We start from the raw sequence: 27,755 nt of genomic DNA, 5'->3' as shown, positions 1-27,755 counted from the left end.
CTGTATGGGATAATATCCCGCTTGGGACGAGTCAAGAATCACGTGGTGATACAGTGTATCCCGACCTCTTGTGAGTATATGCTCAAATTATTCTGGAAACAAACAGGATTGAAATTAACAGTGGGGAAGAAGGCAGTCCGTGCTTGTAGCAGGGAGGGAGGGGGGAATCGGAACCCTTACCTTCGCGCAGAGTCAATGCTCCTTCACTCGTATTGCGAGCATTCCGCGGGCGGTATACACAATGGCAGTCCGCCGGCTTCACGATAATACGGAAGTGAGCCCAAGCCCGACAGCGCGTCAATTAGTAACCAGCGATGAGGGAGTGAGAGCGACAGGGGGCGGGGAGAGTGTCCAAGTGGCGGCCATCTTGGAGTGGTGTCGATCAGGCAAACCATGTGATTGTGCTCGTGCTCATGCATTTAGGAGTGTGTCAGGATTACTATTACAGCCTAATATACATGACATTTAAAACCATTCAATTGCGTTTCCATTAAACAGGTTCAGTTTTGGTCGGAATAGTATTGAAGTAAGAAGACAGGCACCGGCAGACATTACGTTGGAACACCTCATCCATCAACATAACAAGCCCTGGAGCCATCAAAAGAAATCGTTATTGACTAATGATCCAGTAGTCTCTGGAGTTTGTTTCAAATTAAACAATCTCTCACGTTGCCATATAGCAATTTACAGCAATCCAGCCCAGTCCTCAGTGCGGTTAAGACCATTCTGTATGGTATCCAGAAGTATAATGCATTTTAGTTCTTCCTTATTGAGAAGTTGAGCCATGCATCCTCCTCTAGGTGGTAACTTTAGTACCTTCAGCACGGTCCACCGTAAGTCATTTTTCTTGTGCTTGGCACTGATGAAATGTTCCACAAGCGGGGCATTTTGAGTTTGGCAGCGAATGCGGCTCTTGTGCTGGCAGATCCTTGTTTTCACCTTCTGTGAAGTTTGACCTACATACATTTTCATACATGGGCATTGTACCAAATATATCACATTGCAGGTATTACAATTAGACAGTGAAGAACTAGTAAAGGTGATGTTATTAAACACTCTGGTTTTCCCTTCAATGGTCATGTCACATACACTGCAATTGCCGCATTTTACATGTCCTACAGCGGGGGACAGACCCCATATAGTTTCAAGTGTGGATGGTTGACTGGGGCTTGGCAATGCTGCTCGGACTAAATGGTCCTTCAAATTTTTGCTTTTTTTAAAAGCAAATAAAGGACACTCAATTTCTAGTATGCCTGCATTAATGACAGACCAGTGGCAGAGTATCACTTTTCTTATTTTGTTTGACACTGGGGAGAAAGTGGTGACACAAGCTATTCTCTCCTGTGGGGACTTTAGCGTGGGTGTCAGCAAGGTTTCTCTCGGTCTATACCATGTTCTTTTGAGTGCATTTTTGACAATATGCCTCGGGTAGCCCCTGTTTTTAAGTTTGTCTGCTAGAATGGCACTTTCTTTAAAGTAGTCCTGCCACATGAGCAATTTCTCCTGATCCGCAGGAACTGAGAGAAAGGGAGTGAGTCCCGCAGGGCTCTTGGGTGGTTGCTGGAGTAGTCCAATAGTGTATTACGTTCTGTGGTTTTCTAAACAGACGTGTCAGAAGAACTCCCTCCTGGTGGAAGATGGAGAGGTCCAGGAAGTCAATAGAAGATTTATCTGATGTGAGGGTAAAGTGAAGGCCACAACAATTGTTGTCCATCCAGTGTTGGAAATGGCGTAGATCACTGACTTCACATCTCCAAATCATGAAGATGTCGTCAATGTATCTACGCCATAATCCAATTCCAGAATGGAAGGGGTTGGATGGAGAAAGTATCACCTCCTTTTCAATCTCATTCATGAAAAGTATAGCCAGATTTGGGGCAAAAATTGCCCCCATACTGGTGCCCTTAATCTGCTGATAAAAGAGGCCATTGAATGTAAAGAAGTTTTTCGTCAGGCAGATTTCAAGTAATTGTAAAATGAATGATGTTGGTATTGCGTGAGGGCGTGGGCGTGTGTCCAGAGTTTTTTGAATCACCTTAAGGGCCGCTATCTGAGGGATATTTGTATGAAGGGACTCCACGTCCATGGTACATAGTGTGTCGGTTGATGGGTCAAAGGGTAAGTTTTCAACCAATGAAATCATGGACATGGAGTCTCTAACATAGCAAGGGGTGGAAGTGACAAACTCCTTTATGAAAAAGTCAATGAAAAGCTCCTAGTGGCTCTAAGATAGACCCACAGGCTGAAACAATAGGCCGTCCAGGTGGTGCTGTTAGACTCTTATGAATTTTCGGAAGAGTGTATATCCCTGGTGTTCTGGGGCTTTTTATATTTAGGTTGTTAAACTCTTTCGTAGATAAGAAACCCTCTGTCATTGCGTCCGTGGTGATTTTCTTTATCAATTCCTGAATTTCCTTCGTAGGATTGGACGCTAACCTCTGGTAATGTTCCCTATTGTCTAACTGTCTTTGTATTTCTGCAGTGTAAGAGTCAAGATCTTGAAGAACAATTCCGCCGCCCTTATCGGCACTCTTAATGATCAGAGAGTTATTAGTTTTGAGTGTGGTAATGGCCTGTTTTTCTTTTAATGTGATATTATATGGGGTGAAGCCATGGATGTTTTGTAGTCTAGAAAGATCTTTTAATACCAACTTCTCAAAGGTGATTATCTCAGGTGGAATCATCCTTGAGGTGGGAGAGAAGGTTGAGGGTGGCCGGAAGGGTGTTAAGGCATTACTCTCTTGACTGGGATGTAGTTGAAAGAATGCCTTTTGTCGAATCCGTCTAAAGAACCTCATTAGTTCGGTTTGCAGTTCCAAATAGTTGGGAGAGGTTGTTGGCACAAAGGTGAGTCCTTTTTTGAGGAGGGAAACTTCATCCTCTCCTAAGGAGTAATTAGAGATGTTAAAAATTGGGATTGTTTCTATGTGCGCGGAGGGAAAATCTACCACTGATAGAAATTGTTCCTCGTCCGCCGTTCCCCCGGTGGGTTGACCCATCTCTGAGTTTTCTTGACTTTTCCTCTTTGGGGTGTACCTTGTTGGCCTCTCTGTAAAAAAGAGTTTGTGCCACCGGTCTGGTGTGCCCACCACCCCGTCGGGATGTACTGCTGCCTTCGCCTGCGTCCGAATTATCGGAAGATTCGGCTGAGGTTTCTGAAAAGCCTACCAAATTTCTTCGTCTGTTGTACCTTCCCCAAGGCCTATACTGTTGTGGGTTAGAATACGCCGGTTTGTATAGAAGTCCTTTTGTAAATAAGGGTATGTCACTTCTGTATTGTATGATTTTATATCTTTTTTAATTTTATTTGATTTTTTATTTTGTTCTATTCTTTGATACTCTGCAATGGTTTTATCGACCTGTTCTAGGAGTTTCTTACTATCTTCAGTGATGCCTGAGTCTTGGATCTGTTTTAGGATATCCGAGATCTCAGTTTCGAGTGATTTCAATGTCTCAACGGCAGTATCAATCCCTAGTGCCAGCCAATGTCGTGAACAAGTTGTTCCTATGTAGCTGAAACTAGTTATATACTTGGGATTATCTGTGAAAATCCCTGGTACGTTGTGGACTTGTAATCCTACGGGAATTACCTCGGCCTTTAGGTAGTCCGTTAGCATCAATATCATCAGTTGCAATCGGACTTGTTTTTTCCGGAGTTTCTCTAGTTGTTCAGGGATTGTGGTATTTTCCTGACTGGGGATTTCTGAGTTGTCCGACAGAAGGGATGGGCCAGAGCAAAGTTGTTTTAGGTATTCGTCTGTATAGAGTGGTGCATGACCTGACATAGTGCGATAGTATGATAAGAATGGAGAGATTGGAGAATTATAGAATGGAGAGTAGCAAGGTTTAGGGAGGAGTGGGGTACTAGGGGACCCAAAACCACTAGGGGTTTGGACAATAGAGAGCCCTTGCAAACCGGCGTTTGCGCTCAAGTCTATTTTCAAAAACAAGGGGGACCCAATAAGTACCTAGGGACCTTGGGCAATCAACTATTATGAAAAACAGTGGTCCATAGGATTACATTTTCACAAGAACAAATGTAAATATAGACTCCAATCAGTACTATATTGATTAGTTTTTTCAGTGCCCAGCCGGGCCTGAAATTTTATTTCAAATATAAACAATTTTAAAAGACCATCAAGGAGGTCTAATGCAAAAGTTGATAGGGTACAAGCCTGTACCTATCCAGAGTACACTCAAGAAGAATTTAAGGGTGAGAAAATAAGCAAAGAAAAAGAGGGTAAAGAATATCAGGCAAAAAGAACATGGGAGCCAATTGTCCCTTGCATCAATAGCATATTCGCAAGGCAAGTTCAGACAAACAATTCATGTAACAGTATCAGCACAATGGGAAGGTTACAGAACTGAAAAAAGTGTCGACGGCGTTTCGATCCCCGGCTCCTAGTGAACTGGGATCATCATCAGGACTTAAACAATGTATTGCCTGTATGTGCTTTTTTTAGAAAACCTGTTGGGAATGAAAATTTACAGAAATGGGAAGAAAAAAGAGAAAGGAAATTCTATTTAGATACAGCACTATTTACAGGTACAATGCACATGATATTCAGTTATGCCATGCCAAAGTGATCATGTTGATTTCATTCAACAGTCTTCCAGTGTGACAATCTCATGCTTTCCGAGAGGGTGCACAGACTTTGGGCCAAGGACGACTCGATTTTTACACCGTGAGCGTTTCGACGCTATCGTGGTTGTGGCTACAAGTGTCGCTTATAGGGGTGACACAGTCGTGATGAGTAATGTGAACTTCATTTTATTTCGATCTTACCGCCTGGTGAGCTTAAAAACCGTATATGGCGCTTGGATCTGTGGCTGAATCATCATATTGTGATTGAGATTATAGTGACTGCGAAAACATGCGTTACGTCAGCGTGGCAGTGTTGTCTACGTGCCTATAAAATTGGCGAGGATGGTAGTATAAGAACACACCTTTTCGAGAGGTCTGCAGGAACCTCCTGTGAGTCAAGGCGCGATAGTTGGGTGGGGGGCTAGTGCCTAAAACGAAGGGTGATCGATTAGGCTCATTTAATGATAACATGCGTCAATGTGGGGGAGAGCAGGACAAATGTTTACCTCGGTTTCCTAATCCGGTAGGTATAGGATTGTTGAGAAAAGCTGATATCCTGTATGGGATAATATCCCGCTTGGGACGAGTCAAGAATCACGTGGTGATACAGTGTATCCCGACCTCTTGTGAGTATATACTCAAATTATTCTGGAAACAAACAGGATTGAAATTAACAGTGGGGAAGAAGGCAGTCCGTGCTTGTAGCAGGGAGGGAGGGGGGAATCGGAACCCTTACCTTCGCGCAGAGTCAATGCTCCTTCACTCGTATTGCGAGCATTCCGCGGGCGGTATACACAATGGCAGTCCGCCGGCTTCACGATAATACGGAAGTGAGACCAAGCCCGACAGCGCGTCAATTAGTAACCAGCGATGAGGGAGTGAGAGCGACAGGGGGTGGGGAGAGTGTCCAAGTGGCGGCCATCTTGGAGTGGTGTCGATCAGGCAAACCATGTGATTGTGCTCGTGCTCATGCATTTAGGAGTGTGTCAGGATTACTATTACAGCCTAATATACATGACATTTAAAACCATTCAATTGCGTTTCCATTAAACAGGTTCAGTTTTGGTTGGAATAGTATTGAAGTAAGAAGACCTCATCCATCAACATAACAAGCCCTGGAGCCATCAAAAGAAATCGTTATTGACTAATGATCCAGTAGTCTCTGGAGTTTGTTTCAAATTAAACAGTCTCTCACGTTGCCATATAGCAATTTACAGCAATCCAGCCCAGTCCTCAGTGCGGTTAAGACCATTCTGTATGGTATCCAGAAGTATAATGCATTTTAGTTCTTCCTTATTGAGAAGTTGAGCCATGCATCCTCCTCTAGGTGGTAACTTTAGTACCTTCAGCACGGTCCACCGTAAGTCATTTTCCTTGTGCTTGGCACTGATGAAATGTTCCACAAGCGGGGCATTTTGAGTTTGCCAGCGAATGTGGCTCTTGTGCTGGCAGATCCTTGTTTTCACCTTCTGTGAAGTTTGACCTACATACATTTTCATACATGGGCATTGTACCAAATATATCACATTGCAGGTATTACAATTAGACAGTGAAGAACTAGTAAAGGTGATGTTATTAAACACTCTGGTTTTCCCTTCAATGGTCATGTCACATACACTGCAATTGCCGCATTTTACATGTCCTACAGCGGGGGACAGACCCCATATAGTTTCAAGTGTGGATGGTTGACTGGGGCTTGGCAATGCTGCTCGGACATCCTAATAGTTCCATCTGCCGTTTTTACATACACTGGGCAATGAAGTTGTTAACAACATTACACATACATACTTTGCAACATCTCGCAAACGAATCACATTATTTCTCCACCTGTTTAACATGGTGCAATGTGCTGTAAACCATGCTGTTTACAAACACGAGACAAGTCTGCATGCATACATTGATACAGAACTCAAGCAGAAGAGATTGGTTATCCATTCATCTTTGGAAAAGGCCCTGGGGATGAAAAAATATCTGTACCTGCGACCAAGATAAGTGGAAGTCAGGCCTGATCTTTGTAGTCGCTGGTTGCCAACTCCCTACTCACCTGTGTGTGTGTTTCATGCGGAAGCCAGTTTGGTGCGGATCGGGCCGCCTTTCCTCTCAGGATAGTGAGGAGATCCACCTGGGCTAAAATGCAGGCCCAGGGCGGCTCCGACAAACCAAGGAAAGGCTCTTCTGCTGAACAAAGGCTTGGGGTAGTGTATATAATGAAAACCAGGCCCATTCCCACTGTGCCTGAGCTCAGATCTGGCTGTCATTCTTTCCACTTCGAACAGACAACAGTATGCAAGGGCAGTTTGCTCAGTGTACATGGTCCTTGGACAAAATGTATTATGCTATGATAACGGCCCATGAAGAAACGTATTTGTGGGCACAGCACTTTCTGAGTACACTTTTGCATGCAAGCAAAATGTGCTAAAGGTCAGCTGGGAGGACCTGAGTGAGGACAGACAGGACAAGCGCTGAAGGAAGGATTGCATTCCAGCCCTTTGCAAAGGCCCTGCAAGCTGTGTACGGAGCACAACCTCTCTCCAGCGGAGCATCATGTCTAAAAAGATGTTAACTTTAAATGTGAATATGTAAAAATTGGAAAGTTTGTGCATGGCCCCTATTATCCATACGGCACTGATCCAACCAGATTCTCTAACAAAAATCTCCCTGCTCGAGCACGGCCCTTGATTTGCTGCTGAGGCCTAACTATGCAGGTAAGTCACTTCATCGCCCTTTCAGATGAGAGTCTTTGCCCTGATGCTCCTCCATACCGGTGCCTGACAGCATTCCCCTAAATCTCATAGGCTCGAAGCCATTGTAGGTTGGGAAGATTGGACTAATGTTCATGGCATTGCAATTCATCGTGCCACCATTTTGAATTGGTTAGACAGTCTTGTTTCCACATTTAGGGGCATATGTATTAAGCCCTTTTCCCGTTTGTGAACGTGAAAAAGCACCCTCGCAATATAGGTAATCACAAAATTTGCAATTCCTGAATTCGAGAATGCATTTAAGGAGTACACATTTGCGATTCCTTAAATGTAAAGCAGGAAGCACCCAAGTTCTGCGATTTTGCCTTAAGAAATCGTAAATTACCACCAACTTCAAGTTGGTGATATTATTAGATTTCTTTGAAAAATGCACTTTTTGCATTTTTCAAAGTGCCATGTGGCGTACATACATGCCCTTAGGGCCACGTGTGCACACATACACATTTCAGGGGCGCAACAGGGTGTCATTTTGACACCCTTGCACCCTTCAAATTGCATTCACAATTTGCAAGCACCTTTGGATACCAAATTGCGAATGTCTTCCCATTCATTCCTATGGGCCTAGAGACCCATACGTATAAAAGGGAAGGTATTCCTTAATTGATTCGCAATTTGAGAGTCGCAATTAAGGAATATGTAGGAATCGCAATAATATTTGCGATTCCTACATATTCCTTAATTGCGACTCTCAAATTGCGAATCAATTAAGGAATACCTTCCCTTTTATACGTATATTATTGCGATTCCTACATACATTGCATTTTGCGAGTCCTTAATAGCGATTCGCAAAAAATTGCTAATGAGGACTCGCAAAAAGGATTTCTCATAAATATGCCCCTAAAGCTCTCGATGTGCTACTCCTCATACTTACACGTTCTTAGATTGGCACAAAACATCCCACATGTTACAAATTATTTTGCTCTTTTACTACTTAATCTCAGTTATTTACTCTAGCATTCATTTTTCATACCATTCTGACTGAGTGCATTTTTCAAGAAGTCAATTGAAGCATGTTGTACTAGTTATTTTTGAATACTTAATTAATTAAAATGACATTTGTGATAACGAACGGAAGGCATATCTGTTCCACCCCCCCTTCCTAGTAGAGCCTGGCATGCTTTGATGGAAATAATCTTTCAAAGCACACATGGAGGCCATTAATGGTAATAATATTACTAATAAGGAGAAAACCCCTTTTTAATACATGATTACACAATTCAGAAGGGGATATTGTAGTGTAGTTCCTATTTTCCCAATAGGCCCAGCGCATTGGAATAACATAAACAGTAGTATCGACGTAGAAGTGCGGATCTTCCAGGCCTCTACTGACTATGCTAAACTTAATTGGGTTTGTTACCAACTAGCTCAGAGGTCACTGGAAACTTTCTTGACTGAATAGGAAGTGATCAGCTTCCCTGGCACAGCCAAGAAGGGATTCAGTTTTCCAACAACCGTGCAACATGACAAATTTGCTCCTCAGATAAGAGTCAATCTCTAGAGTCATGTGAACAATAGACAGTTATTTTACTCAGTCAGTTGTTGTGCAGATTACTTTCACAATATGTAGAGAATAGAGAGACGGGCGTTGTCAATAAAGGGTAACATTTATTGAACAGTCTTTCTTCTCATACAAGAGAAATGAATTGCCACAATTGCAAGACTTGTTATTATAAAAAGTACGTACAATTAGATGAGTATTGCGAAATAATACTGTAAAAGCATTGATATGGTTTCTTAGCCATACAATGGTTTAAAATGAATAAAACATATATACATTCATATATACATTAGGCTAAAATACTCAACTGGTGCTTCTGACTACGCCTACCCCAGTGTACCTGACATAAGCCTAATACTTGGGAGGGGAGTAAGTAAGTAGCTTTAGTTAAGTTAGTTTTGCCAAGGTTTGCTTCAAGAATTCTCTCTAAGGGTTTAGTCAACACCATACCTCTGGAATAGAATGATGGAAGTCTGGTATCTCCTTCAGGGAACTCGATATTCCAGTCACTCGCAAGAGTTGGCTGGAAACGCCGGAGGTGGATTTCTCTGCACGAGAAAAGACAGCGTCTCTCTCAGCGCGTGGAGGAAGAGGAGGGGCAGCGTCCGCGGGCAGCTTGCATCTGCTGGGCTCTTGCAGTGGATGGCTGTTCAGCTCCTGTGTTCACCACACCATCGTTCGCTCGTTAGCAGCGATAGCAGTAGCGATAGTGTCAGCATTAGCTTGACAGCGATAGCTTCAGCATAACAGCAGCAGCGATGGTATCATCAACATTTGCTTAAGGCAATGTTGTTAATATTTATACCTGAAAGGTGCCTTGTTTGATGTAAGTTTTTGGACATAAGACGCCAATAAAGATGTCACTAGGAAGTGATCGTCTATCAGTGCTCATTAGAGTTCTATTACTAATCAAAACATAGCAAGCGGGGCTTTCCCAGGTTGCTGAGTTTTTATCTTGTTGAAGAACTCGGAGTGTTAATCTAGGAATCTTAGATAGTAACTTCTGGTGTGTCATTTGCACTAATGAGCTGCAAAGGAAGTTGCAGAGGAAGCGATTCTGAAATGTGGCTCTGTTCGTGTGAGGCCAGAGACGAGTGTCTGAATATTGCATTTGATCGGTTATGCCAATATAAGGAATAAGTGGATTTATAGCCGTATAGGGGCATAAGGTCACAGTATCGATCAGGGTCCTAGATTAGAACGCGACAATATCTGTATTAAAACATTGCTCTTATTAGTAGTCAAGTCACAGTTGCATCAAGAAGGTGCATCAGGTGAAGTTATACCAGCTGAAGAGATTGATAATTATGCTTCAGTAACTATAACTTTGGACAAAAGGTTTCTGCCTTCCAGGCATGCAGTCTTAGAAAGACACAAGATTTCACAAGGAAGCCCATAACAAAGACAATCTTCTGATGATTTTGTATTTGCACTTAGAAAACTACCAGCCACCTGAAATTATCGCAAATTCAAAGATGAAATCGGGCGCAGTTAGTTCGCTGAGAAAACGTTCAATAAAAGACCAAGGGCCATATGTAGTAAGCCTAATAGTGATCACAAATGCTGAAATTCTCAGAATTTCAGTGTTTGCGATCACAATTTGGGCAGTGTGCTATGTAGCACACAAAAACCCACACGCAAAATAAGGAATCGCAAAATTTGCTCAATTCCTTAAATGCAATGTAGGAAGCACCAAGTTGTGCGATTTTGGTTTAAGCAATCGCAAATTACCAACAACTTCAGGTTGGTGGTAATTTGCGATTTCTTTGAAAAATGCACTTTTTTGCATTTTTCATAGTGCCACATGTGCACACATGTTAATTTCAGGGGTGCAACAGGGTGTCCTATTGACACCTTTGCAACCTTGAAATTGCATTCTCAATTTGCGATTCTCTAATTGGGAATCGGAAATTGAGAATGTCTTCCCATTTATTGCTATGGGTCTTCTTGCCCATAGGAATGAATTTGAGAATCTCAATTTGCGATTTGCAAATAAGGAATAAGTGGGATTCGCAAAATATTTTGCTAATCCTACCTACATTGCGTTTTGCATTTCTCTAATTGCGATTCCCTAAAAATAGCAATTTTAGAATCGCAAAACACGTATTACCTACATATGGGGGCTTCTCTCCACAGAAGATCCAACTATGTTGTCCATCACGACTGATGCTAGGGCCATCAAAAACTCTGATGCAGATTTCAAATAATTGTCTGCTCCTGTGTATGCTTCATCGAATGAGGACATGACAAAACAGCAACGGAACAAGTCAGACTGTCATCCCGAAGGAAGAAGGACTTCAAACCTACCACATGTTTTAGATATAGCTTCAGAGCTGTCTGCTGATGGTTGATATTACATATAACGGGAAGAGGTGTGGCGCAGCGGCCAGGGCGACTGATGCCGGATGCCCGGGATCCCCGGCTCCGGCGGCAGGAGTCTGCCCAGCACCATGTGACTCTGGGCAATAGCTTGCTTAATCTTCCCAACGGCCCCCAGCGCCGGGACACCCAGGGGTATCTGTGTGCTTTACAAATACTGGATTTACATTTTACATTTTTTACATAATCGCAAGGGCCATTTTGTGAGAAGGCGTCACGGTGTCCGCAGATATGGTGCCAGAGGTGGGGGAATGTGGTCAGAATGAAGGTGAAAACAATGTGGTGTTGATCATATTGTATGATGAGGAGATGATTAATAAGGAGCGCACAGGAAAGGATGAACTTGTATCTTCACAAAAATCATTCAAGAGAAATTCTACTTATGGAAAGGTCCTTGTTAATGGTGTTAACTTGCAACTTCTGGCCGATTTATGGTTATATTTTACTATAATTGGCACGCGACCGCTAAACACATCAAGCATAACATTGCTTGACTCTGGGGAGGAAGATATTTGAGATTGAGGAGGAAACAGGCACACCAACATTTGTATTGGGTCATACAGTCTCCGCTAGTAGACGTTTGCCGTTTGCAGGACATTCCTAGTAAGACCACATGTCGGATTGCCACTCTAGACTCCCCTGTGTGTGGTTTTCAGAAATGTCTGGGTTTGGTAGGTTTCTCTGGCTGGCAGCTAAGCCCAGACACAAATAAATACGCTGCCCACATCGTTAGAGTGGGACCATTTACGAAGCCAAACCTTCATGCCTCCTCATTGTCTTTGGGGGCCTTTCCTGTTGTGCTTAATTGGCCCAGCCGCACACGTGGAGATACCAGTTTTATTGGGAGAAGTGTAGAAATATAGATTGATATAACATCTGTTATAATACATTGAATGTCTCTTCATTTTTGACTTTCAAATGTAAGACAGTATGGAAGAAGAACACCTTTTGCAAAAGCCCTTGAAGCAATTGACAGTATGTGTAACCCAAACCCCAAGTTGTCCAGCTATTCACGGTTCCTGAAGTCAACATCTTGGTTGCATTTAAACAATGCATACTTTTGCTTCATGCTACTTTTCCACTCATTAGATTTTGCAGTATGAACTGAGGGAAAGTCGGTCCGCAATGAAAAAGTATGTTTTTGAACAACCATCAAACACTACACATTCCGAACAGAAAATTACAGATGACAACATCATATTTTTGTTTTGGGCCTACTTATTTTCATCATCATCATCATCATCATCATCTTTATTTGGCGGAGACTGTCTGACTTCCTTCCTCTGCTGTGGAGTCTGGTTACTGTATACCAGCTTTGGTCCTGTTCCATAGGTCTTGAAAAAAGAAATTGAATAAAGATATTCACAAGATATTCACAAGATCAAGCAACCAGTTCTTTTGAAAATACTCACAGCATGCACATCCAGGGACTGGTGAACCTGGTGAAGCCCCAACTATATTCCCCACTAATTAACCCGGTCTGCATGAAGCCTCCAAGCATGATGTCTCCAGCTTTATAAATGCCGCTCTGCTTGGTGTGCCCCAGGGCACACCCGGAGGTTGTCCGTGAAACCTCACAAGAAGCGCATTGAAGCACCACCAAGAACAGAGTAAAGCGCCAAGACATGATGCTCCACTGGAGAGAGGTTGTGCTCCGTACACAGCTTGCAGGAACTTTGCAAAGGGTTGGAATGCAAGACTTCCTTCAGCGCTTGTCCTGTCTGTCCTCACTCAGGTCCTCCCAGCTGCCCACGAGTTGTAAACCTGAATATGGGAAGGCAAGTGTCAGATGTGGACTGCAGGATGAGGGCTGCCCTCCTGCTACAGTGACAGGGAAGTCCTCCAAACACTAGGACATTATTTGTATTTACTTATTTATATATTTGCTGATTTATTTCATGGGAGCCATCCCCACAGGGGCTAAGTGAGCTTTACAGAATAAATAATGTACAGGAACGATACAAAATGACGTGTGACATAGAGGCGTGAAGGCAAACAGAAAAAATAAGAATGGTCTAGATATTTACAGTAAAAACACCAAAGCAAATCAAGTTCAGCATCACGAGAAATCCAGAGAAACGAGCAGAGTTCACGAATGGAAGTGGCAGAGGAACAGAGGGTGTCTCAAGGCATTTTACGTCTTCCTAAGGAGTGGCTCATTCGTACCCCCGGTGTAATGAAATCCCAACTCTAGGTGGCGCTCACAGGGAAGGATTGTGAAAGCGCTCTTTGTCTTTTAAGACAGCTCTTCCGGGAGGAGACTGGCAGGGAGCTTGAGGCTACAGAACAGAGAGCTCTGTGCACACAGCTGGGAAGTTAGTGATAACTTCTAGTTTCAGTGTGCAGCCTCTGTAGTGAGGACGGTGCAGAGGATGTGTTCATGGCACGAGCATTGCTGCAGACTATGGCGCCATCTACCGTTCCCCTTTCCATCTCCCTCTCCCACTCTTACCTGCTTGATAGCACATGTTATCTCTCTTACCCCCTCTTTGATTTGCTCTCTCCGACTCTCCCTTCTCATTCTTTTTCTAGCACGTTTTTCTTTCTATCCGTGCTCCTCTCCTTGTTATCCTTTTCCTCTCTTTCAGTCTTTTTCTGTCTTGTGTTCTGTTTCTCTTCTTATCTCAATGTCTCTCTCTTTTTCCACCTCCCTCTCTGTCTCACACTGATTTTCTTCCTTTGTCCTGCACTCCTCTTCCCTCTCACATCCCATGCTAGATTGCGATCAAAGATAGCTAGCACATTCATCAGAAGTCCCCTGAAAAGATTATTTGCTTTTTTTCGTGTGATAACCTGCATTTACAATTGTCTAACTGAAAACTGTGGGTGACAGTAACTTAAATCAGATAACAATACTTTGGTAGTTAACAATAGAGTGAAAAGTGAGGCTACATTGAAGGTATGCCTCTAAACACACATGTTTTGTGGTGGGAGTAGTGCGGGGAATGAGATTTTGGTATCAATTTATAATCAATTTAATAGTTTATCTCATTCGTAATTTTTGGACCGCTCGTATCTGTCATTGAGTAAAAGACCACCCCCACACAGGTTTAGTTCCGCCCCATTAAATGACGCCACTCTGAAGAACCACTTACAACTGATAACGTTTTAAGGTTTTTATATAAAATCAATTTAAAGCTTCGATGTGAAGTGGTTCCTTTGCGTCATCTACAGAAAGAGAAAATAATCAAGTTAAATCTGTCCCTACTCTATACTAGGTGACATCCCTACTTCGCAAGTTTCTTCCCTAAAAAGGTGTCAGTAGTTTGACTTCCAAAGAAGTTCAAACTCTCTTAACCTCTAAAGGTAACTTAAGTTTAAGAAGCAGTACCCTCTCTGCCTACCCATCCGCTCTTCTAAGGGTCCTCGGCCTACTGCTCCCTTGCGCTCTGATCTCTCTCAGCGCATCTGCTCAAGGCATCTACCCTTGCCTTCGCTCTGAGCAATTCGCCTCGCTGTTCCTAATCTTCAATTGCTACCTTCTCCCCGGGGTGCTGTCCCTAAAATACACAATCACAGTGTGGGTGGAACGCCCCTTGACGCCCACCACGGACTTTCCCCGATGATGTCAGTTTCTGGCTCTTTCCATTGCTTCATCTCCTCGCGTCGTCCGTTAGGTTGACCCTTCTCCTTAGATGTCATCTCCATCTTCTCGTTGGCGACTTTTAGTTGACACTTTCATCCAAAGTCAGATAACCTTAAACAAGACCTTAACATTACAACTCTTTCTCTGACCTTACGAGATCCTGTGAATGGTCATTCAAAACAAAGCTCAAATTCCAATCGCCTCCTCTCATGTTTAGGCAATAAACTTCGTTCGACATTTGTCACCTTAAATCTAACAAATGCTAGACTCTTCGGCTCACACCTTCATGTAAAGTCTGTTCACGACTCCTGTGAGCCCACTAAATTACATACATTGGACTATGCTCTTGCGAACCCTCGGTTAGTCAGGTTATAATCACAAATGACCTAAACTCTTCTAGCATTCCTACAAACTTCTTCTACACAGTATAACCTTTAGCATACATTTATATATAACCGCATTTACCAAATGCTTCGTTCATATGTGAGTAGATCTTAGCTAAAATACATTTCGTAGAATATAAACCTTAATACCTAGAATATACTTTACATAGAATATAAAGTACGTGGAATACAACTTTATATTCTCATTGGTTACTTCGTTATGTATGCTCTCTGCACGTTTCTTCACATTACATTTCTCTTGCCGTTTCTGCATTTAAAGTTACACACGTACATGAATTCTACTCTGCACGTTCTACTGTCCGTAAGCATTTCTACATTAGCCCACTACGTATATGGCCTTCTAATACATTCTAAAGTGAATACAGTTATACATTTCCTATACCATGATATCATTTTAATTGACTTTATGCTATAGTCATCAACTTCACATTACGATATGCATTTCATTCCTACGTTTATAACATATACGTCTAAATATGGCTACGATATACTTTATGTTCAAATTGCGCTCTCTCAGTTCCCCCCTTTGATGACTTTTAGGAGTCATCACTAAAAGCAATTTGAACATAACCCTTTATACAGAGCTAGTTACATCATTTCCTCTTTTCATCATTTCAAGTGCTCTCAAACTTTTATACTGTTGATCTTGTAAAACAGCTAGTTTCCTTTCTTGTTCTTTCATCGATCTTTGTAACCTGTTCGTCTTATACCATTTATATAGTTTCACAAATCCTAACAATGAGATTATACAAATTAATACTATTAATACAGGTTTTAATATATACCATATAATACTTTTGCCAAGGTTAGCAAACCAACTCCCAACTTTTCCTACTCCATTACCTACTTTTTCCCAAACATTTATTTTTGTCAAATCTTCGATTTCTTGGTGAATCTGTGTAATGTTTCTTATAACCTTCTCAAGTGGTTTTGAATTATCAGGAATATAAGTACAACATTCCTGAACCTTCAAAGATTTACAAACTCCGCCTTCTTTTGCTAATATCACATCAAGAGCAAGTCGATTCTGAAGAACCATTGCTCTGATCGACTGCATCTCACCTTCTATTAGCATTAATGATCTTGCAGTACTTGCAGATAATCTATCTACGACTGTAGCTAGTCTCCTGATCTTAACATCGTTAAGTATTAAACCTAACATAGGAAACATCGCTCCAAATACATCTCCTACTACTTCTGCATCTCCTACTTCCCTTTTCATTCTTGTCGAAGCCTTTCTTTCTATTATCGCTAAATCCTTTGCATGATATATTTTGGGGAAGACAATTGCCAAGTAACACGAACCATACCAATTGTCAGGCAGTTTTACATAGGCACTTCTCCCACATACAAAATATACATTAGGAATAGCCTGCATCCCCTTCATAAAATCTTTCGTGTAGTACTCTAGTCGAAAAGCATGTTCGCAATTCACTTCACCTACGAATTCACTCTCATAATATGTCTTGCTTCGAGTTAAACATAACTTTCCTTTCTGCGTTCTATCCAGTGCTATTGGACCATTGCTTCCTTTCTTTTTATGTGCCTTCTCTTCTTCGGTCCAATCAGTTTTCCATTGTCCTGACATTTTTAAAATTTTCTGCCTTCTGTATCTGTCATCTACTTGTCCTATAAACTTCTTTTCTACCTCTGACACTTTGCAAGTCAGATTATTTCTGCGTGCATACGATGTATCTAACGTATCCCAAGGAAGAAAGAATTTGGCTAGTCTATCCTCCTTTTTGTAATAGTCCCACTTATTCATTTGCTTATAATTCGGAACTTCAGGCAGTACCGAATCATAATTTGAAAAGTAGTACTCAAATCCTTCTCTACCATAAAATATACTAAGCAGTAAGCTACATGTTATCCCATAAGTCAATGGGAGATGATGATATCGAATGCCCTCATCTACAGAAGCCGGCAATTGCATACAAACGTAGCAATCTTTGGCCTCCATGGCATCAATATACTCGTATAATAGTTTTGCATATGCGTTTTGACCTAAAATTTCCCTGTGACTCGTCTACATGTAATCTACGAGTTTCATCTGCTAGTAACGCCTTTTCATGTATAACATTTCTCTCCTCCTTCTTTCCCACAAGAGCAGGTTTCAAAGTCGTTACAAATTTTACATTTGCTATTTCTTTATCACTTTCATGTCCTAATATATATGATATAGTCACTACTGTAATTATGAGAAATATCACTACTGCTATAAGTGTACCTATTATACATTTGGCTTTTCTGTTTGGGTTGCCGTTCTCCATGTTGTCAAAACAGCGTGACTCCTTCCCCTGCGAAAAGTTTATCGGTTCAGTCCTTAGCTTGCCTTGTTTTCTTCTCGGTTGTAAAGTTCTTTTTATCAACAAAAAGGTCTCTTTTTCGCAACAGTGTCTCTTTATTTTTAACAACAGACAACCCTAACCCTTCTCCGTCCTTTAAATGTAAACCCTAATTTTATTCTTCTTTCCACTCGGCGCTAGGTTATCTTCTTCTTTATAGCTTATATACAAAAGTCTTTATGCATCAACAATTATTCTCGTACCTGCAGCTCTTGCAACTAGTTCCAATAATTCAAAACGAATGACCTTGTCTTCTTCCTCTGATATTTGATGACCAAAGGTTGGAAATTGTAATCTGTTCAACACTAAATCCTTAATCCGACTCAAGTATGGGGGTATGGGAAGTGTGAAAGTCAGTAACCCCTCAGTCTCGAGTCCAGGCGTCAACATCCATATCTCCACTGCCACAAATGGATCAAGATCGATTACTTTCACACTCTTCACTCTCCCAGATTTCTGTCCCCAAGACATCTGCTAGATAAGTCCACTCTGGGGTGGCGTACCTTCTACAGGGCACACGTACCCTTCCCGATCTTCGTGGACTCTCAGTTCCTGAGTCTGTCGTTTCTTCCTCCTGATCCGATTCTTCAGCGATCGGGACAAGAGTTCTCTCTTGCTTTTCTTCCGAGCTTGGCCTTTTCCTTCTCTCCGGCCAACTGGCTTCTTCACTCCTTGTTCTTCTGCTCCTTGTTCTTGGACCAGTCTCTTGGTCACTCTCAGTTTGTTCGGTATCTGATTCAGTCTCCCAGTTACTTTCTTCTCCTGAGGCGACTTCGGTCTCGCTAGTGTCTTGACCTTCGTCGACTTGTTCCAACACAGGTTCAGCCTCTTCGATCACCTCCACAGCTTGGCTTTCCCCCTCTATGGCTTCTCCGCTTTCCGCCGGATTCTCATCCGAGAGAGGAGCTGTTTCTTCTAGAGGTGTTGGCACTCTTCGAGTGTGTGAGGCATGTATCCAGTTCGGCAGGCCTCCACACTTCACCGCTGTGTTCGTGACAAGTATGACTTGAAACGGTCCTCTCCAGCGCACGTCTAAGCAGTTCTTCCTGACATGCTTTTTCACCAGGACCCAGTCTCCAGGACTCAGGTCATGGCACAAGTCTTGTGCTGATGGACCCTCTGCAGCCTGGACCTGGAGGGACACAGAATTAATGGCATCAGATAGTCCCTTGCAGTAGTCCAAAATCAAGTCGTCTGTGATGTTCACTAGCGCTGCAGTTGGAACCGATGGCAATCTCATAGCTCTCCCCATTAGCACTTCATGTGGAGAGAGGCCTGTTTTCCTATCAGGTGTGCTACGTATGCTCATAAGATCCACTGGAAGTGCGTCTGGCCAACTCAGGGATGTCGATGAACAAACTTTAGCCAGTCTGGACTTGATTGTACTGTTGATTTGTTCTACAATCCCTGAAGCTTCTGGTCGATAGCTGCAGTGTAACTTCTGATCAATATTCAAAGCTGAGCACAACATCTTCACTATTTCGCTGTTGAAATGAGTTCCTCTGTCTGATTCCAAAGAGGATGGCACCCCAAACCTCGGTATTAACTCTCTAAGTAACAGTTTCGCTACTGTAAGTGTATCGCATCTACGTGTAGGGTAAGCCTCAACCCATCTAGAAAATATGCAGACAATCACTAAAACGTATCTGAGTCTGTTACATGGAGGCATTTCTATAAAATCAAGCTGCATTCTATTGAAAGGCCCCCCAGACCTTCCTATATGACTCAATGTAACTGGTGTTCTCTTTCCCACGTTTAGTTGCTGACAGATCGCACATCGCTGACATACTGCTTCTGCCGCTACTCTAAACTTAGGATTGAACCACGTTTGTCTGAATACTCTCACCATTGCATCTCTTCCTATGTGTGCTGATCCATGCAATTTTCTTGCCATTGGACTAACAAGCTCATTTGGTAAAACTGCTCTCCCATCGGCAGAAACCCAAAAATTCATTTCGCTTTTCTCACAACCCGCTGTTTCCCAGCCCTTTTTCTCATCGTTTGGTGCATTCTCTTGGACACTCCTTAACTCATCCCACGTATCTACCGTGTCTAACAACATGGTCAATTCAGTTCTTTCCTGTACTCCCCCCACTTTCACATTAGTGTGAGAATATCCTTGTTCTGCGCAATAACGCGCTACTTCATCAGCATAGCGATTGCCCTGCGACACAAAGTCTACATTTTTAGTGTGCGCGGCACACTTGACAACGGCTATGGCTGACGGTCCTTGCAATGCATCTAACAAAAGTCTCACAAATTCTCCATTCCTAATGGGAGAACCCGAGGAGGTCATGTAACCTCTTTGAGACCATAACTGCCCATAATCGTGAACTACCCCGAAACCATACTGGCTATCGGTGTATATGGTGACTCGAAGTTTGTCGCCTGCTAAGCAAGCACGAGTCAAAGCAACAATTTCAGCTACCTGTGCGGAGTGTACTCCTTCCAGGCAAGCGGCTTCTATAACTCTGGTAATCGTGCAAACTGCATAAGCTGCTCTCAGCTGACCGATATCGTCTCTTACGCATGAACCATCAACAAAGAAAATTTCATCAGGGTCAGTCAATGGCTCATCTACGATATCGGGTCTCGGTTTGGTGCATAGTTCAGTCACATCGAGGCAGTCATGATCTGTACAATTTTCATCTTCCACTTCATTCGGAAGTGGCATCAAAGTTGCGGGATTCAAGACAGAGCATCTTTTTAGGGTCACATTCTCGGCAGCCAGTATGACTTGCTCGTAGCGTGTGAGCCTGCTATTCGTCAGATGCTGAGTCTTAGTCCTGGTCATTAACAATTCCACAGAATGTGGTACGTACACCACTAACTGATGTCCCATCACCACGCTTTCAGATCTTTCAATGCTGACACCCGTTGCAGCTACGGATTTGAGACATCCGGGCAACGCTGCGGCTACTGGATCTAATGTAGCCGAAAAGTACGCCACTGGCCTACGCGCATCTCCGTGGATCTGAGCTAAAACTGCTAAAGCGCATCCCTCTCTTTCGCAGCAGTAAAGCAAAAATGGTTTTGTATAGTCGGGCATTCCTAAAGCCGGGGCACGACATAAGTCCTCCCTCAGCTGCAAAAATGCCATCAAACAGTCTTTGTCCCATGGTACCGGATCACTCACTCCTTTGTGCGTCAGTTGTAATAACGGCTTTGCCTTCAGCGAAAAGTTAGCTATCCACTGTCGACAATAACCGACCATGCCTAGAAACATCCTGACCTCTCTTTGTGTTGTAGGCGCGTTCATTTTCATAATCGCCTCTATTCTGTCTGGAGACACCTTCCGTTTCCCCTTTTCAATCCTGTGACCCAAGTATTGCACTTCAGTCTTACAGTATTGCAATTTACTTGGTGACACCTTGTGCCCGTTCTCGGCCAAATGATTTAACAAGGTTATGGTGTCCTCTCTGCAAGCTTCCTCTGTCTCTGACGCAACTAGGAGGTCGTCTATGTACTGGACTAGAACTGAGTTCTTGGGCAGTACTAGACTTTCAAGATTTCTCTTTAAAAGCTGGTTAAAAATCGATGGGCTTTCTGTATACCCCTTAGGGATACGGCACCAGGTTAAAACACGATCTTCCAGCTTAAAAGCGAAAAGATACTGGCTCTCTTCATCTAAAGGTATCGAAAAGAAAGCCTGACACAAATCTATCACTGTAAACCATTCAGCTTGGAACGGTATCTGGAATAATATCACTGATGGATTCGGTACCACTGGACAACATGAGACAACAATATTATTGATCTTTCGGAGATCCTGTACTATTCTGTATTTTCCACTAGGCTTCTGTAAACCCATAATCGGTGAGTTACATGGACTACCCACGATCTCCTTCAATATTCCCTGTTTAATCATGGATTCGATCACAGGCTTTATTCCTGCAATCGTCTCTGGTGTCAACTTGTATTGTGGTGTTCTTGGGTACTCAGCATTGAGTCTTACCAAGATCTTTACTGGTTCTACTCCTTTGATCAAGCCTATTTCTTCTCCAGTGAAATCCCACACCTCAGCTGACACTTTCTCCCTCAAGTCTTGTGGAAGCTCCTCCACTGTCAGGGTAGGATATAATTCCACACATTCTTGCGAATTTACAACTTTGAAATCGGCATCTTCATCGTTGGTCTGTACTTCTACTCCTTCAGGTGTGCAATGTATTGTGCAATTCAGTTTACACAACAGGTCTCTTCCTAGCAAGCACACCGGGCTAGAATCACAGATCACGAACTGATGTTCGTCACTGTAATTCCCTATCTTTACTGACACTGGTTCTGTCAGAGGATTCGTCATCCTCTTATTTGCGACTCCTACCACCTGAATCATTTCTCCTGATATCGGCAGACCTGGGACTACCGCTGATCTCAACGTGGATCTAGTGGCTCCCGTATCCACCAAAAAGGTCGTAGGACATCCAGCTACTTCAGCTTCTACGTATGGTCCCCTCTGATCTACTTCCAGGGCTGCTCCTAAGGTGCAATCTTCTTCCCTATTCACTCGTTGCCCTGTAAGAGGATCAACATAGTAGCATTCTTCTCCTCCTACGAATAATGGCATTTGTCTATAGGTTTTCCCTCCATTCGCAATTCGAGGCGGTTGAGGAAACGGGGCTCGAGGAGTCTGAGTCCCCCCTTTGATAAACTTTCCCTTCGGGACTGTTGCTCCCTTAACCATGTTGTTCTGTACCTCTCCCTCCTCCTGTTCTAATTCCCCTGTCTCAATATTGTAAGGACACTCGCGTCTCCAATGTCCTACCTCGTTACACTGATGGCACCTGGTTGTCCTTTTCAGTGTTGCGATATCCATTCTCGGTCTCGGTCTTTCTTCCTCATCTCTGGTCTGATTATTCTGTTTCTTTGCCTGCGCTCCTGTTCCCTGCTGTCGCTGTCCACCCTTTCCAGCTGCTTGCATCTGTACTAACATTAACTTTTCCTTGAGCTTCTTTGCCTTCGAGTCTATCTCATCGCTACAGTATCTAGCATACCTCAGAATTTCATCTAAAGGTTTGTTCTGCCAACAGATCAAGTGCTGTTGAATCATTAGGCTTATATCTGGTCTCAATCCGAGAACAAACTTTGACACAAACTGTCCTATGTCTTTAGGATCCATTACGTCTAACCCACTATACTGTTTGAATGCTTTCAGTAACCTCTCATAGAACTCGTGGACTGTCTCTTTAGGCTCCTGAGTTGTTCGATCTATCTTAACCCAGTCTATGTCTTGCACCGGCACCTTCTCTTTCAGCCATGTTATTACCCTTTCGTATTTTTCCATGACTCTGTCTGATGGACCACCTGTCTGGGTATCTCTCTGAGGCTCACAAGTGGGCCATTCAATACTAAGTTTGCATGCCGTCCACAAGTCTCCGGGTACCACGATATCGAACAATGTGTTCAAATCGATCCAGAGAACCTTAGAGATCTTCACAAATCTTTCTACCTGCTTGTACCACTCAACGGGATTTTCTCTAAGTTTCGGGAAGGAATTAGTGAATGCCGCTAAATCCCCCCTACTCCATGGTACATGCACGTAGTTTCCGTTCGCGATTTCTCGCAAAGGAAAAGCTTCCATTCGCATTAGGTCTGTATCCTGAGACTTCACAAGTGTACTCCGTCTGACAGATCCCTTCTTGGACCATCTTTCCTCCCATCTATCCAGATCTCTCCAAATTCTAATACACATGACCAATTCCCTTATGTGTACTCTCAGTCCAATCGTTCTTCGTTCATCCAAATCTAGGTCTGTGCAATTTAGCCTATGATTGGGCTGTAAAGCTTTAGTTCGTGATATGTCTATCATGTACTTGTCAGCCAATTCAGATAACTTTTCATGAGCTGCTCTCGCTTTTCGAGTAACATCCTTGGATAAAAACAGTATCTCATCTGGAGCGTACAGATCTAACCTTTCGATTGCCACTGTGCCGTCAATTATTTCATCTAAGTCTGATTTTAAACTCATTACATCTATGCGTCTTGCTTTTATTTCGGCTTTCAGTACGTCAGTCCTAGGTTGTTCTCTTACATCCCTCTCTCCTCCACTATGCGCCCTACGCCTGAGCACAGGTGAGTTATGAGGAATCTTTCTTCCATCTCTTTGTTCCCACCTCTCTAAATCCCAAGCCTTTCCATCTTCTCTTGGGGTGTGGTGGAACAATACTCCATCCCTTAATCCTACACTCCGTCTTTTCGGTTCGGTTTCTCCGGATACAAGATAAGATCCTCCGTGCTGTTCTAAACCACTGTAACTCGCTTGCTGTCTGGTATCACTTAACAGACGATAAGGTCCTTCATGGCTCTCCATGCTCCCGCGATCTTTTTCGTGATCACCGGATGTATGGCGAGACGTTTCGCGACTCCCTAAATTCTCATGACTTCTTCCACCATCACCGGATGCATGTCGAGACGCTTCGCGACTCTCCATGTTTCCGTGATTCCAATGTTGAACATTTTCATCCGGAGTATGGTGTGTGCATCTGAAAGTGTTCCGGTATTCCTGCGTCCTTCGTTCTCCTTCACTAAAGGTGACGCGAGGCACTTCGCCACACCCTGCACTCCTGTCATCGCACATTTGCCTATTGCCACTAATGGTAGGGCAATTATCTCTTCTGCTTCCTTGACTCCCTCTCTCCCACTCTGGGCTGCTTTCGCCAGCTCCACAATGAGAGAGGACCTTGTTATCCTGGTCTCTCCATTCAGCTCCTGTTTCTAAACTTTTATTCCTAGCCTCCTCAGCAGTGTCCCATTCCTTCAGATATTCCCTTAATTCCTTATAGGATTTCGGTTTTGGTCCCCTCAAATCCATCGATCCTCTTTGACCCCCTTGTTCTATCCAGGGACCCGTCGCGGAATCTAATGGGGTACTCCGACTCACTGGTGCTAATCTCTGTCTTTGAGAATTCATCGTGTTATTCCTATTCTCCATCTCTGCCCTTTCCCTGTCCCATCGTGCCTGTTCCTCCTGCTGGACCCCCTCTGGGTTGTAGATTGACACAATAGGGCCTATGGTAACAGGTACTTGTAAAGCGTCTGGCATTTGGTACGACCTTGCACATTGCGTCTCTGGCACCTTCTGGACCACAAATCTTCCCACTACTCTCTGTTCGGAACTAGTTTGGGGTATTTCCTCACTCTTGTTGGAGTCCCACTCTGTTACTGGGATCGATTTATATTCTCCCCATCTAGCTCCTTCCCCTTGCTGTAATATGGGACTTGCGGATTCACCACTATACGGAGGTGGTCTCTCTGTTAACAGTCTCTCTAACAGTTCTTCTTCCGTTTCGCTATCCTCGTCTTCCTCTTCTAGGGGTTTCTTTTCTCCCGTAGCTTCTATCATGGTAAACAGTTTGTCTGCTTCTATCTTTTGCACTCTCCACTTCTTAGCTTCCTCATCCCATTTAGCATCCTGTAATGCCTTTACTGATCGTCTCACTCTTTCTTGACGCCTCTTTACGCCTTTTGCGTGTGCTGCTTTAAACCATGCACTAAGAGCTTCGAATTGTGTCGGCCTCGGTAAAGGTCTTGTTGCAAGCATTACCGCTTTCAATTGGTTCAACACGTCTAGCTTAAATGTTCCGAATCTCGGAAACATCAATTCCTTTTCTCCTTCTGTTAGCCTATTCCACTCGGAAATCCATAATATCGAGTGTAAGCCTACATTTACTGCCATATGATAAGCTGGTGTGCCTTCTGGTGGAGCTTCTTCTCCAGCATATAAGTTTCGTCTATTCTTCCTAAAGATCTTTCTTAAACCCTTAAAGCACTTCATTTTTGATGATCTACGATTTTTCTCCTATTAATTCTCTTCCTTATTTACGTCCTGATGACAACCACCAATCCCGGTGCGACTCTCGCTAATCAGCCTATCCCAACGCGGTTCTACGCTAACCACCCAATCTCAGCGCGGCTCTACGCTGACGTCACTCGTTCTCTCTACAGCAGTTTCCTTCGTTTCTCAACTCGTTTCGCGATCTTGCATGCGTTTCATTCATACGCCGAAAAATGACTACTTCCGTCCAAGCGATCACTTTTCTCTGACTGTACGGCCACAGTCTAACTGTAATTGTCACCTCAACTGGCGAGACGTCTTTCCTCGTACGGTCAGACGTTCACCTCAACTGATAGGTTACTTACACACAGTAAACGTACGACCAGCATGCGTTTACTCATACACTCACTCAAACGCTCCCCCTATCATCGGTCTGTGGGCGATCAATGGTACCTCATGACCCCCATTAAATGGTAGACAAATTACTCTGGGTGTTCGATACACCCGAACCACTTAAGCCCTCTGGACATAAGATTTTATCCGGTTGCGCGCGCTCACAACCTTCCCTCAATCACACTACAGGCATTCAACTCCGCTTGACATTACAACACGGAACAACATAAAACACCGCAATCTTACAACGCATGACCCTTATACTCACTCTCGACCGATTCTGCTGCTTTTCTCTCGACGCACCGTCAGCACCGTCTTCGGCTGCAATTCTTCTTCTGGTCGTCGATGACTAGGGACCTTGGGGTAAACTAAACCTGGCCTAGGTCGTCTTCCTCAAGAAGATAACCATCATTACTCTGCTACCAACTGCGGGGAATGAGATTTTGGTATCAATTTATAATCAATTTAATAGTTTATCTCATTCGTAATTTTTGGACCGCTCGTATCTGTCATTGAGTAAAAGACCACCCCCACACAGGTTTAGTTCCGCCCCATTAAATGACGCCACTCTGAAGAACCACTTACAACTGATAAAGTTTTAAGGTTTTTATATAAATCAAATTTGAATGCAAATTACAATCCTCTCAGGATAAATCTCAAAGTATACAAAGAATACAAAATCAGTTCCTTAATCCTCAATTTAAAGCTTCGATGTGAAGTGGTTCCTTTGCGTCATCTACAGAAAGAGAAAATAATCAAGTTAAATCTGTCCCTACTCTATACTAGGTGACATCCCTACTTCGCAAGTTTCTTCCCTAAAAAGGTGTCAGTAGTTTGACTTCCAAAGAAGTTCAAACTCTCTTAACCTCTAAAGGTAACTTAAGTTTAAGAAGCAGTACCCTCTCTGCCTACCCATCCGCTCTTCTAAGGGTCCTCGGCCTACTGCTCCCTTGCGCTCTGATCTCTCTCAGCGCATCTGCTCAAGGCATCTACCCTTGCCTTCGCTCTGAGCAATTCGCCTCGCTGTTCCTAATCTTCAATTGCTACCTTCTCCCCGGGGTGCTGTCCCTAAAATACACAATCACAGTGTGGGTGGAACGCCCCTTGACGCCCACCACGGACTTTCCCCGATGATGTCAGTTTCTGGCTCTTTCCATTGCTTCATCTCCTCGCGTCGTCCGTTAGGTTGACCCTTCTCCTTAGATGTCATCTCCATCTTCTCGTTGGCGACTTTTAGTTGACACTTTCATCCAAAGTCAGATAACCTTAAACAAGACCTTAACATTACAACTCTTTCTCTGACCTTACGAGATCCTGTGAATGGTCATTCAAAACAAAGCTCAAATTCCAATCGCCTCCTCTCATGTTTAGGCAATAAACTTCGTTCGACATTTGTCACCTTAAATCTAACAAATGCTAGACTCTTCGGCTCACACCTTCATGTAAAGTCTGTTCACGACTCCTGTGAGCCCACTAAATTACATACATTGGACTATGCTCTTGCGAACCCTCGGTTAGTCAGGTTATAATCACAAATGACCTAAACTCTTCTAGCATTCCTACAAACTTCTTCTACACAGTATAACCTTTAGCATACATTTATATATAACCGCATTTACCAAATGCTTCGTTCATATGTGAGTAGATCTTAGCTAAAATACATTTCGTAGAATATAAACCTTAATACCTAGAATATACTTTACATAGAATATAAAGTACGTGGAATACAACTTTATATTCTCATTGGTTACTTCGTTATGTATGCTCTCTGCACGTTTCTTCACATTACATTTCTCTTGCCGTTTCTGCATTTAAAGTTACACACGTACATGAATTCTACTCTGCACGTTCTACTGTCCGTAAGCATTTCTACATTAGCCCACTACGTATATGGCCTTCTAATACATTCTAAAGTGAATACAGTTATACATTTCCTATACCATGATATCATTTTAATTGACTTTATGCTATAGTCATCAACTTCACATTACGATATGCATTTCATTCCTACGTTTATAACATATACGTCTAA

Source organism: Lissotriton vulgaris, chromosome 3_1, assembly GCF_964263255.1.
Source record: "Lissotriton vulgaris chromosome 3_1, aLisVul1.2, whole genome shotgun sequence".
Classification (NCBI taxonomy): Eukaryota; Metazoa; Chordata; class Amphibia; order Caudata; family Salamandridae; genus Lissotriton; species Lissotriton vulgaris.
This window is presented reverse-complemented; position numbering follows the sequence as displayed.